At 46.3% G+C, this 14490-nt stretch overlaps 1 pseudogene; it reads right to left on the bottom strand.

Annotated features, from left to right (window-relative positions):
• Nucleotides 1–7686: 7686 nt before the first annotated feature.
• Nucleotides 7687–8830, bottom strand: LOC120860577 (annotated as a pseudogene).
• Nucleotides 8831–14490: the final 5660 nt, after the last annotated feature.

Genomic DNA, 14490 nt, shown 5'->3' with positions numbered 1-14490 from the left:
GGAGGGGCATGGAAGTTCTGAGTGGTTTTTGGTGATTGGGTTAAAGGAGGGGAAGGGGAGAAGATGAGGGTCCCTGGTAGTTTCCATTCACTGGAAGAAGCCTCTTTGCTTGGGAGGCACAATTGGTCAAATCACACTTCAGGTTCTCTTCTTTGAGCAGATGAGAGAGGATGGCCTGGTGTTAGAGACAGGCTCAGCCAGGTTGGTTCTTTGCAAAACCCACAGGTGGTTCATGCTGGAGGTGGGCTGAGATTCCAGGTCCTCTTGCTTTCATATCAGGAAGGGAAAAGAGGAACAGAGTGATCATGTAGGGGTGGGGAAAAGGAGAGCGCGGTACCCACTTAGAATTCTGATATTTCTATTTCTTTAAGAAAAATATATTTATTTATGGCTGCACCGGGTCTTCCTTACAGGCCAATGAAGTTGCAGAGAGAACCTGGCTCTTAACACTTTCACTGTTTTTCAGGTCTTCCTTGTGGCTCTGTGGGCTCCAGAGTGAAAGGTCTGCGTAGTTTTGGAGCACAAAGTCTCTCTAGTTGCCCTGCCACTTGTGGGATCTTAGTTCCTCCACCAGAAATCAAACCCATATCTGCTGCACTGGTAGGTGGGTTCTTAACCAACCTGGTTGCCCTGATTTTCATACTTCCCAGAGCACATTGAATTGAGTGAACACTGTGTTTTTAATCATGTCGTTTGTATGGCCCCTATCCTGTTCATTCGTAATTATTGCCATTCTATCATAAGTGATTCTTATTTGTCTGCTCCCCTTTAGGTGTAATTTTTTCTATTAATAACTATTGTATTTTTAGTGTGTATTTTTAATATTTTTCAATGTTGCATTATAATATTTTCCTGCATGCCTCTATATTCATGTAAAAGGAAATGTGTTCTATTCTGATTTTATTCATTACATTTCACTTGTTTGCCAGTTTGCAAAATCTCTGTATGAAAATTTCATCTGCTGCTTCCTTCTCTTGCCTGTTCCCCTCTAATGAGCTTCTGTCATACTTCAGCCTGCACTGTACCCCAGGGACACTCAGATTGCTAAGACATTACCATACAGAATTATTGTCATTACCATATGGAATCATCTCTATTGGTCAGTGAGACAATTTCTCTAGGATAGGTACTCAGGAGCAGAATTGGCATGTCATGGAATATGCATCAACCAAATTTAAGGGAGTACTGCCAGATGATTCTTTGGGAACAATGCAGCATTTATGATCAGGAAGTAGTGCATGAGGATTACAGATTACTCTATGCATACGTACCCCACATATCAATACTTGGAATGACCTAGTATTCTACCACGTGCCATCAGTTGCATGGTCCCAAAGAGAACAGCTAGTGAGTCTTCTGATTCAATGTTTTTCTTTTTGGATCTCTGGTGGTGTCTCTCTTGGGGGGCCAGTTTGCAGTGTGGTTCTCAGACTCTTTTCCCGAGGGATGTTCAGTCTGATGTCTGTTGTCTTCCTTTTCCATCAAATTCCAGTTATCTCCTTCCTCTAATAAATCTCCTGTGTAAGTGATTTGAGTGCTGTGTTTGTTACTTAGAAGGTATAAAATAAGGCATGAAAGACACTTATCTTCATCCTTACTGACTTACTTCAATCTTATTTATTTAACCAACCTTATAAAAATAAATCTAGATGCCCTGAATGAAATGTATAAATACTTTTAAAGTTTACTTTCTGCACTCAGGGTATTTTCAGGATGTTTGTTTGCTACTGATCATGATTTTTCAATGAGAAAAAAAGTAAAAAGAAGAAAAATTCCCCACAATATTTCATTTGGAACTTTTTAAGTTTCCCTTTGTACATGTATTTCCATCAAGAAATAAATAAAACAGTTAAATAATGATGCTTTATTTCTTTTATATGTGTTACTTTATTTTTTTAATTTTTAAAAATTATTTATTTGGCTGTACCAGGTCTTAGTTGCAGAATGGGGGATCTTTAGTTGCAGCATGTGAACTCATCTCTGTGACATGTGGGATCTGGTTCCCTGACCAGGGATAGAACCCAGGCCCCCTGCATTGGGTGCACAGAGCCTTAGCCATTGGACCACCATGGAAATCCCTATGTATTACTTTAAATAACAGAATCCCAGGACAAAGCCAGGAGCTCCTCTGATTCTTGCTGGTCATTAAAGTAGCTCAGTGATTAGAGCATCAGTAGTCTGTATATGGTAATGGACCAGGATTGGTGGTAGGTGAGCGGAACAGGGGATGCAGAGGCCTTGAAACTGAAACCACTAGGTGGTGTTTTGGGGGCTCCAAGTTCCTTCAGTCCTTTATGTCTCAGCCCAGAAAGCATTCAGCAAGAGATAAAGTGATAGAGAAGAAGGTATTTACTACAATGGAGGTTTGTGAGGCTTACAGGTGGGTGGGCAAGAAGGAGCCATGCCCTGAAAACTTAGTGAGCTACATTTTTTATAATCAAAGGAAAAGTGGGGAAGGGGAGCAAACCACTTTCTTCCTCATTTTAAGTGGATATCATGTTTTCATCCTCTCTGCTCCTCCAGGTTGGGCAGGGGAATTTTCTTGTCCTTACATGGTCAAGCCAGTACTGTCATGGCACTGTGGAAAAATTGTTTCAGGTCTCAGTACAATGAGAGTCTTCCACTTTGAAATGTCATCTTTTCATAACTTCTTGCTTTTTATGTGTGCAGAGAGCATGTCCTAGGGGTCATTAACCTACTGAATTCACAGGATATGGGTCTCAAGCTACCATTATTTTATTGTATGGGTGCCTATCTTACACTTCTGCTACATGGTTTTGTTGCTAAGCAAGCCTGTTGGTTTTGCAGTTAAGCAGACCTGCTTTCTTGAGTAATCGTTCACTCACAAATGTCTTCCATACTTACTTCTTTACTTGCAATTCTCTAGTGGGATTAGTTATTTTATTACTCAGGTTATCCCTTTATTCTGTCCCCATTGGATGGAAGAGCAACTCTCTAGCTAGACCCAGAAAGAAAATTATTTAAGAGGCAGGTTACTCACTGACCCAGAATCCTACCCGCACTCATTCTGGTCCCAGATTTGTAGTCTGAATCTGAGACAGACAGCTGGATCTCCTTTGCCACTGGCCACTTTTGATGCCCTCCTCTCACACACACCAAGCCTGGAGGTAGGAAGGGCCCCAGCCCATGCACCAAAAGAAGGAAAGAGTTTTTAGAAGTCCATGCGAGTATGATCCTCACAAAAGTCAGGATCAGAGGTCTGGCCCATACCCCTTTACATTTATAGCCTACTAATTTGATCCTAAATCATTAAGAAGCCAGAGAAGTGAGGTAGAGATGCCAGAGCAGCTGGAACATCTCAAAAAGCCCCCTCTGCAGGAAAGCTGGGCCTCCAGGAGGTGCAGGAAGACTTAGTTGGGGCCCTGGACTCAATGAGCTTCCCTGACAGCTCAGTTGGTAAAGAATTTGCCTGTAGTGCAGGAGAGCCAGGTTTGATCCCTGGGTCAGGAAGATCCCTAAAGAAGGAAATAGCAAACCACTCCAGTATTCTTGCCTGGAGACTTCTTTGGACAGAGAAGCCTGGCAGGCTGCAGTCCATGCGGTCCCAAAGAGTCAGGCATGACTGAACGGTAACAGTGGACTCAGTGAAATTCTCAGAGATCCTGTCTACTGGATCTTCTGGATGACCAGTGCATGTCTGCGACTTTGAAAAGCTCTGACCATCTCTGTATGCCCAGGGGACAGAACCACCCTCCCCGCATCCTGAGAATACCAGCCCCACAACCCACACTCACTCCTCCACCCCTGGACCTCCTCCATCTCCAACAACCAAAGTAGAAATCAACCTGAGAAAGAAGAATCTCACGTTTATGGGCAACTTTATCAAAAGAGTGGGGGAAAATGGGCACATATTTTTTTCTAAACACAACACTGGCCATCATGTGAGCAGAGGGATGTTGCTATAATATCCAGAGCAGAGGATCACCCAGTGAAAGGTCTCAGTGGAAATCTCAGACTTCTGGAAACAGAAGATGGAGACAGCCCATATTCTTACAGGCCTCAACTCTTGGCATCTGCTGTCACCAACACTGGGACACACAGTGGTGGCTCCCAGAGCAGGAAGCAGGGCAAAGCCATCTGTGTTTTAGTACTCCACTTGTTCATCCTAAGAAACAATGTCACCTGTTGAGGGAGTGTGCCATGGAAGTGGCAATGGGGCTCCTCATCACTGGTGGCCACCTTTCCTGCGGGCGCCTCTGGCAGGTCATGGGCATCCGTTCTGGGGCTGGTGGCCTACTGCCCCACCTGGAGGTGCTCTGGTTTCTGAGCCTTATCTCAGAAACTCGTAAAGACTGGAAAGCAGTTTGTCATTTAAATTCAGGTGATCCCCAAAAGGGGGCTTCCTTGGTGGCTCAGCTGTAAAGAATCCCCCTGCAATGGGGGGAACACAGGGAAGATCCCCTGGCAACTCACTCCATTATCTTGCCTGGAGAATCCCATGGATGGAGGGTGAGCTTTGGTCCATGGGGTCACAAAGAGTGGGACATGACTGAAGCAACCTGAGCATGCATGCATGCAAGCACGATCCCAAGAGAAGTGACTGGGGCAAGGTCTGGAATCTGATGATCTTTATGCTCGCCACTCTTTTGTGCAATCCCAGGCCTGCAGCTCACAGCCTGGAAGTTCTGTTCCAGTGCGTAGCTCTCAGACCAGCTGACACAGAGCACCGTACTAGTAGTGCTGGAGCAGAGACTGAAGCACAGGTCCTGCTCAGGGAAATGGTAATGGGGATTGTGGGGGGTGGGTAAGTTCATTTCAGTCTTGTCTGACTCTTTGTGACCCTATGGACTGTAGCTCACCAGGTTCCTCTGTCCATGGGATTCTCCAGGCAAGAATGCTGGAGAGGGTTGCTGCGCCCTTCTCCAGGGGATCTTCCCAACCCAGGGATCGAACCCACATCTCTTACATCTCCTGCATTGGCGGCCAGGTTCTTTACCACTAGCGCCACCTGGGAAGTTAGTGGGTGGAGGGGACACTTAAAGGATGATCTAGGATGAGGGGGCCAGGAGGTGTCACCTTTTGATCCTATCCCGGGGTGAGTCCACTCTCTTGGGACCTCTAGGACTTCGAGTGAGATTTGTTTTCAGGTCTCTGTGAGTTTGTGCATTGCAAACTGTCAGTGACACAGACCCAGAACACGGTATATCCAGTGGCAGTGTACAGAAGCAGCCTAGAGCCCACTCCCGAGAGTCATAAGGATCCATTCAAGGAGTCCCCAGAAGAGGTGGATGCTGTGGAGGAGATCTGTTGATGAGGGATCTCATCATCGGCCTGAGTTTCCTGACTCTGCGAACTGAGCTTGGACACTCTAGTGTCCTGGACACTTCCAAGCATTACAGTTCAGCTTCTGCCCCAGGGACCACCATCGCCAGTTCCAATGATGCTGGAAGCAGAGCCTAAGCATCTTAGGAGCCATGAGATTTCTGCTGGAACTATTCCTCTGGTTTTGATCACACGGGATGGGAAAGCTCATTAGAATAGGGTGTGGAATGGATGGAAATAGCAGATAAAGAAAACAGAGGACTGCTAAACTTTGGAATCCTAGGGACAAGGACAAGCTAGCACAAAGGAAAGGAAATTCAAGGAAAAAAATTAAAAATCTAAAATCAGAGTATAGGCAGGTCTGAGATTATGAATGAGAAATGTGCTGTCTTGTTGGACTCTTTGTAATTGCAAGGACTGTACCCCACCAAGCTCCTCAAAATTAGTTTACAAGCATAAAAGCAAGTCATCTACATAGATTTTTGTCAAAGCATCAGAGTGAGATAATAACTATAAATGACAAAAGACAAAAAACATAGCTAAAGATCTGGTTATAATACAGCTGTCAAGGAAATTTGGCTTTTTCTGTGACATAAAACATTTTGAGATAACTGGAAATGATTGAGAACATACCACAACATTTCAAGTTTTAGGGAAGATCATATAATTTCTAGAACACTTATAACCTAAGAAGGTTTATCACTATTTGTCAATATTTTCCATGTAATTTAGCATATCAAATAAGCCTAATTAGTTTACTATCTCTTTTTGAGATGTTCAAGGACACATTCAAGCATTCCAAAATTAACCAGAGGTCAAAAGAACTTTATTCAGAATTTGATTTGAAAAAGTTTGTCAAATATCAGAAGGATTTTTAACATTTGGCTAACTAGGATCATAGTCACTGTGAAACACCACTTAGTCATTCAACCAAAATGACAATAAAAGATTTCAAAGGCAAATACAAAAAATTACAACATATTGCATAAGAGTTAGTAAAAAAAGTTTACAATCTATTTATCAAAAAAGATCAGTATTTCAAGATAGCTTTGTCCTCTTAATAAGGGGAAAGACAAGTCTAGTTTTGTACAACTTCACTATTAAAATTCATTTACCTGATTGAATTCAATCTATTTTTATTGAGTGTTCACCATGCATAAAACTCTTTTTTTCAGAATTCCTTTTAAAATTTCTTTCTGAGCCATGCATCCTTTATTCCATGACCAACTACTGTGTCATATCCAAGCAACAGTATACAAACTGGCAATCAATCTTAATCCAACTGGAGAGCAATCTAAGGCTTACAGTATATTTAAGGCTTTCAAATTGGGGGAAGAAAATCATTTCAATAAAACCAAAGACCCCCTCAAACCCAAACCCCAACCAATACAAGTAGTGTAGCAGTTTTAGTATTTTTACACTTCTGATGCTTATTGGCACAATTCCTGTGTCAGACCCAAGTAACTCCTAAACTAAAAATTTAGTGAAATTTTAATTACATAATTTTTTCAAAGCATAAACTTGTAATTTTTTGTCTCAGAAAAGTTCTAACATTTTTAATAGCAAAATATAGGAGTAAAACATATTAAGAAAATGTATTCAGTCATTTACATTACAACTATATTTGCAGTTTTGTTGTTGAAGCCTGACAAAAGAAAGTTACCTATTAACAATCTATGCACAATGTAATTGCAGATATGTACAGCACTTTAAAGAAGCCTACAAGGAGGACTTTACAGAAGGACTGTGGGCTAGATTCTTTGTTAGACTAATCAGGTGATCAAAATATTAAAACTCTGTGGACTAGTAATAAATTCACGCTTTAAAAATCCTGTTTACTTTTATATAAGAAGTCTCCGGTTATATTTATTTTGTTCCAGTTGATGAAGCTGTTCACAATTGTTCCAATAAATTACCCTTTAATTTGATTTGTGTGGGGGAAGATCAGCATGTTAACAAAAATTAACAAAGTAATTTTCATCAGAGTGGTTTCCAGTTACACTACCACAGCTTCACAATGGATTAGAGCTATGAATCCAGTGGTTGAAAGGGTCAAATACCAAGAGAGCACTGGTGGAGAGAGGTTGAGTCCTACATAAATGATTCCCACCTGACGGGCAAGGTGGAGAAAGGGGTGTGAGCATCCTTCTTAAAGCACAAGAAAACCATCCCCCCACTCAGCTCTCCTTTCCATTCCACAAGGCAACAAAGCTGAAAATCACAACTGTTCAGTTTAACATGATGTGTGAGTTAGAAGAACCTCTATATACCAAAGACCAAGATGTCCTCAGCTCTTTGATTAGGATGCCCCCAAACGCTGAGCTTTTCCTCGTGGTTATCAGGCCCATGACAGCCATCCAGTTGAAGCACGTTCACAGTTGATGAAGTAAAATCAAGTCATATTCAGGAATTAGGAAGTTCCTGAAATATGAACTGTCTTAGTCTTTCTAGGTATTGTATGTATAAAACTGTATGTCATTATCCCCGTCCCTTTGACCCAGAGGGGCTCCACGGCCCCGGGAAAGCGCTCGTACGTACGTGGCCATGACTTCGTCCTGTGTACCGCGGAAGTATGGCAGAGGTGACTTTAAATACCTGTCAATGCTAGGGAAAACATCAAAGCAGTATGTTTTCCTGGTATCGGGAAAAGCCACACGCAATCCACATATCAGCGGCGAATGGAGAATTACAGCTGCACACTCATACCTGGAGGTCAGGTCTACCACGGGGTAGGTGCTTCCCAAAGCTAGGGTCATAGGAGATGATGGTCTCAGGACTTAACGCCTTATTGGGTGCAGCACCCGCCAGGTGGCGTCGGTATCAGTTTGGAGGGCTTGCCCTAGCTGACGCCGTAGCCCTAGTCGTGGTAGGAGATGTTGCAGTTGATGCGCGAACGGAGGCCGATGTATCAATAGAGGCTGCGCATCTGGCCCAGGCCCGCGGCGTTGCGGTGGGAGAGAACGGCGTGCAGCCGCTGAAGGCGCCCAGCACAGGAACATGCAGCCGAGCCGCTTGTCCCAAGCGGTGCGCTAGAAAACCTAAACGGCGTTCAGCTCGCACCGGGAGCACCTCCAAGTGTGCGCGCTCGCTCTGGCGCAGGTTGTACGCCCCAGGCCCCGCGCCCTCCTCTGGCGGCTGCTGTGCGGCTGAGCCAGGGCGGTGGCGGCAACCGAGGCCAGCCAGGAAAGGTCGCCAGCATCGTGGTAGATGGGCTTAGGAGGCAGCAAGGCCAGCTTGACGGCTAGGCGGCTCCGGCAAGCCCAGCAGCAGAAGAGCTAGCTCCGCTTTCCAGCGAAAAGCCCTGCATCCTGGGGTCTGGTTCGGGTATCCAGGCGGCCTCGAACCCGCGGCCGCCGGCACGGCAGACAGGCAGACTGGGTCCGCAGCGACTGGGTCCGGCTACGGCCAGCCTGCCTGGCTGCTGGACATGGAGGAGCTGGGAGGCGCGGCTGGCCTGGGCCGGCTTGGCGCTTCCAGCCCGGCGGGTCAGCGGTCGTCCCGGGGGCGGACAAGGCGCGGACGGCCGGGGTCCCTGCGCCGTGGACATAGCCCACGGCAGCCCAGCCGGCTCGATTGCGGGATCCCTGCCTCCCTTCATGAGGACTAACCCTCAGACACTTCTGCTAGGTTCTCAGTCGCTGGAGAACGCCAGGTGGCTGGGAGGAACAAGGGTCCCTTTACTTCGGAGCTGAGCCGGCTGTCTCACCAGCAAACGGTTTGTTCAGACCACAGATACACAGTCTTTCCAACTTAAATCAAAAATTAAAAAGTCAATTAAGTTTGTTCACTCCAACCCCCCTTCCCCGTCCCAGCGTAGGGAATGTCAGTACTCACCTGGGACGCCAAGTCCCAAGGAAAACAGCTTGAGTGAAACTTTGGATGTCATTTAAACTTTAAATTTAAAGCAATGATGCCGGAATATCAGGAGAATTTACTCAAAAGATAAATACTGAAAAGGAATACCGAAAAGCTGGTTAAGCTCAAAGGGCAGAGCATGTGTCCAAGCACCTGTTCAGGGTAGAGTCCAGACTTCCTCTGTTGGGTGTCTCTTATATCCTGCCAACTATGCCAAGCAAATATTGACAGGAATTCAATTAACAATCAAGAAGCAAAAGAAAATTTCCTTCAAGTCAAACTGTGGATTGTAACACAGGAGATAGACCCTTAGAAGCTATGAGAACAGATCCTCCTATAGCAGCCCAAGGCATAGTCATATACGTTTTTGAGACAAAGGAGCTTACAAAAGGCCACTTTACATTAAGTTCACCAAAGGTACATTGTCCAGGTACACAAAGCAAGCAGTACGTCACTATGGCCCCCTGTGGAGTTGGAAAAGAATGGTCATCTTTAAGAAGTTGCATTGCTAGGGTCACAAAAAGAGGGGAAAATATCTCTGCTGGGGAACAGGCATTCCCTTCTTTCAGGAGGTCTGGCTGGTGTGTATCACAGAATGCACACTAGGAGGGAATGAGGAGGCTGAAAGGGGGAGCATGAAGGGAAAGAGAGTTTTATGTTAAATTTTATTGTCCTGCCTTGAAATAGAAATTTTATTTCCTCACAAATCATCCAATAGTTGACCCATTTCCCCCAAAGGCACAAGATCGTATTTCTAGTTTTGTACCAGTGGAACCCATCTTTGCATTTATTCCCTAAAGTCACAACACTGCCAGGCCATTTCTCAAAAAACACAGAGAATCATGAGGTACCCCCTTTTGGAACAGAGTAGACTGACTTACCAAGAAGCTTCCACAAAGGCCCCTCAACAGAACTGGAAAACTCAACACAAAGGGAGAAGAGCTGAGATCTCAAATCAGTCAGAAATCAGTGAGCGCAATGGGCTCCATGGGTACCTGTTGCAGTTACTCACCAGCTTCAGATTACTTCCTACACTATTTTAACAACAAGAATTGTTAAAAGAAAGTTCAGAGAGCTTTACTGCATATAAATATTTTATTGAAGAAGAAACAAACTTCTCAAAATGGAAGATTTCAAATTCAAAACTAGTGTGAAGCTCAGAGCCTTGATGTCTCAGGGCAGCTTATAAAGTGAACATGAGGAAACTGACCTTTACAATGCTTGGTTATTACCCTCGGGGTTTCCAGGGAGCAGGAGACTGGTTAAAGTGATTATCCTACTTCGTTTTAAGAAGATAACAACAGTTTTTTAAAAATCACTTTCAAAGGCACTTGCAAGAAATAGGCTGAGTTAAATTACCCGTGTGTTTTGAATAAACTCGATTTAGTTTTGCTTACGTGCCTCATTCAGTTTTCTCCATCAGGGGAGTTTTCACAGCTGGTCTGTTTTTTTTTTTTTTTTCCACCCCACTTTATTCATGTCATTTATCCCTGGTATCTCTGATCTTTCAAGATTTCAAACTCTTCTGAAACTCGGTTCTCAGTTTCTAGGGGACAGCATCCTCGAAAAGCTCCAAAACTGACGTGTGCCTTTGGACACAACGTTGCGATCTGCACTGTGCCCGCCTGCTGGGTGCCGCCACCCTTGGGTCTCTGGGGCAGCGTTTTGTCGATCGCCCTCGGGCGAGTGCACTGGGCCGGTGTTTTCTCAGTAGTTTCCACCAGAGCCGAGCTGGCCCTTTCTCTGAATCGCAGCTTTGTAACAGCTGAGTCACAGCCCTCACGTCTACAACTGCGCACACAGAGTCCTGTCAGCGAAGGGAGGGGGAGTCTGGGGTGCCAGACACTAGCCAAGGGAGACGAAGAGATTATAGGAGACGGCGCCCGAGGAAGAGAATATAGATTTTCAATCACCGTTGAGTCCAATCCTCTGGAACTATTCTGGCCCCCGAGAAATCGCAGTAGGAGAACGATTCTAAGAAGACTTGTAGTTAACATTCACCAGCGTCCAACCGGTGCTGGACGTGGTTCTAACTCGGCGCCCCACACCAACTCGGGACAAGGCGTCTATACTCTAGTTCAACTCCCCTTTTCTTTAGGGAGGTGAGGCGCCTGGCGCCGGGAAACTCACCGAGAAACTCTGAGACGCAGCGGTCAGCGGCCGAGAATCTTCGGGTTTGGAGGAAGGAACGGTGCCGCCGCCAACAAGACACCCAGCGGGTAGCAGGCTCGCCTTGTGTCAGAACAATGGCAGCCCTCCTTCTCCCAGCGGAGATGTTAATAGATTCCCCAGGTCAGGGCGAATCCCGGCGCCGCGACGCTGACCCGACGGCACGAACCGAGCGGTGCTAGGGCCGAGCAGTGACAGCACGGGGCACCTGGGGCCCACGCGAGGGAGAGAAGTTCCCTTTGGTGCCGGGAGGGTGGATGCCAAAGAGAAAGCGCCGGCTAGGAGCTGCAGACCCGAAGTGAGGCTGAGACATCCCCGGCTGGGCGGCTGGAACCGCCCGCAACCTTGGCTCCCGGACCCTCCACCGGCGGCGCAAGATCCGGGTGTGCCCCCGAGGGTTACCGTTGAGCGCAGACAGACCCAGCGACTCGGTGGGAAACTACACTTGCATTACAATAATACAAGAGAATAAGTCCTCAGGCGCAGATACAAGCAAAAACAAAACAACACGATCGCACAGATTGCAGAGCAAACCACGCCGAAAAAGAATTTCTGCAAGCCAACCGTTCAGAGAAGCCAACTCTACAAAGATCAGGCAGCAGACACCGTGGATAGGTATAGTCTACTGCGATGGCCTGAGATCTGGGACCCTTTGCTGCAGTCCTGCAATGCTTGCACCTAGACAAAAAGTCTCCGCCAGAGGCACCAAGATACAAAGAAACTATAAGGGACTAAAAAGAACCGCCTGCCTGCCCAGATGGGGCAAATTCTCAACACGGAGACACAAAGAGACCTAAAATCCTACCTGCCACTTACACAGAGCGGAGAGCAAGGGCAGGGTACTGCGCATGCTCCTTGCCTACTACACCCTCTAAGGGGTTGGTAAACCACCCAATCCACCAACCCCCGGGGCACACCCCTATCCTCACGCCGTATAAGGAACCAGCTACCCCACCTCCTTGAGAAAGCCAGTTCTCAGTTCCCACATTCTGCAGCAGGGGTCCCAGTAAAGACTTGCCTGAATTTCTCATCTAGCCTGTCTTCAATTCTTATTGATTAAAGAGGCCAAGAACCCTGGTTAGTAACACTACCATTAAATGGTTACTGTCACTCTTGCTAAATCAGTGTTGGCCACGCGAAAAGTCGCTGAGCGGGACATACTATGACTTGTAAGACTTGTGATTTGTACAAGAGTGAAATGGGAAGCAGAGGTTAATGTGGAACTTGCCAAATTGAAACTGGCTCTAAGCAAGTACATTGCTTCTGGCCAATCGCTCTGAGGATGGGGATGGCCGAGGGGCTGCGACCCTGAGAAAGTGCCGACTGGCCTCTAATGGCAAGCTCTGAGAAAACTCCGGTCCAGTGTACTGGCCAGGGCCACAACCTCCAAAACTCTGACACAGAGCCTCTATTGGGGCCAGTGCAGGGACCCAGCCAGGTCGGCACAGTTCAGAGGCGCTGTGTTCAAAAGCAACTATTCATTTGGGAGCTTTCAAGGCATTAAAAAGAGCAGACACTGAGAAATGAGGGCTGCTAACTCAATGGCAACCCACTCCAGTATTCTTGCCTGGAGAATCCCAGGGACTGAGGAGTCTGGTGGGCTGCCATCTATGGGGGTCGCACAGAGTTGGACACGACTGAAGTGACTTAGCAGCCGCAGCAACAACTCTCAGGAAAGATGAGAGTTGCAGGGGATAAAATGAGATGAAAGAAGTGGGATGAAAGGAAATAAAATATAGATAAGGCTTGAAAATCCCCCTAGGAGACATACCGGGTTTGGGCCACGTAAACAAAACTAAGGGTTTCCCAGCTGACTCGGTGGTAAAGAGTCCACCGGCCAATGGAGGAGTACAGGTTCAATCCCTGGGTTGGGAAGATCCCTTGGAGTAGAAAATGGCAACCCATTCCAGTATCCTTGCCTGGACAATCCCATAGATGGAGAAGCCTGTCAGGCTACAGTCCATGGTGTCTCAAAGAGTCCTGTTGGACTGAGCGACTGAGAGTGAGCGCGCGCGCACGCACACACACACACAGCCACTAAGGGCTACAATCGCAGGAGGCTAAGTGTGGATCACAATAAACTATGGAAAATTCTGAGAGAGATGGGACTACCAGACCATCTGACCTGCCTCTTGAGAAATCTGTATGCAGGTCAGGAAGCAACAATTAGAACTGGACATAGAACAACAGACTGGTTCCAAATAGGAAAAGGAGTACATCAAGGCTGTATATTGTCACCCTGCTTATTTAACTTCTATGCAGAGTACATCATGAGAAACGCTGGACTGGAAGAAACACAAGCTGGAATCAAGATTGCCGGGAGAAATATCAATAACCTCAGATATGCAGATGACACTATCCTTATGGCAGAAAGTGAAGAGGAACTAAAAAGCCTCTTGATGAAAGTGAAAGAGGAGAGTGAAAAAGTTGGCTTAAAGCTCAACATTCAGTAAAAGAAGATCATGGCATCTGGTTCCATCACTTCATGGGAAATAGATGGGGAAACAGTGGAAACAGTGTCAGACTTTATTTTTCTGGGCTCCAAAATCACTGCAGATGGTGACTGCAGCCATGAAATTAAAAGACGCTTACTCCTTGGAAGAAATGTTATGACCAACGTAGAAAGGATATTCAAAAGCAGAGACATTACTTTGCTGACTAAGGTCCGTCTAGTCAAGGCTATGATTTTTCCACTAGTCATGTGCGGATGTGAGAGTTGGACTGTGAAGAAGGCTGAGGGCCGAAGAATTGATGCTTTTGAGCTGTGGTGTCGGAGAAGAGTCTTGAGAGTCCCTAGGACTGCAAGGAGATCCAACCAGTCCATTCTGAAGGAGATCAGTCCTGGGATTTCTTTGGAAGGAATGATGCTAAAGCTGAAACTCCAGTACTTTGGCCACCTCATGTGAAGAGTTGACTCATTGGAAAAGACTCTGATGGTGGGAGGGATTGGAGGCAGAAGGAGAAGGGGACGACAGAGGATGAGATGGCTGGATGGCATCACTGACTCGATGGACGCGAGTCTGAGTGAACTCCGGGAGTTGGTGATGGACAGGAAGGCCTAGCGTGCTGCAATCCATGGGGTCGCAAAGAGTGGAACAGGACTGAGCGACTGAACTGAACGGAACTGAATCTCATTGTTCCACCACCGTCCAAGGGCATCAGGCAGACACTAGCTTTGCGAGG

Source organism: Oryx dammah, unplaced genomic scaffold (assembly GCF_014754425.2).
Source record: "Oryx dammah isolate SB20612 unplaced genomic scaffold, SCBI_Odam_1.1 HiC_scaffold_11105, whole genome shotgun sequence".
In the NCBI taxonomy this organism is placed as follows: Eukaryota; Metazoa; Chordata; class Mammalia; order Artiodactyla; family Bovidae; genus Oryx; species Oryx dammah.
This window is presented reverse-complemented; position numbering and strand designations above follow the sequence as displayed.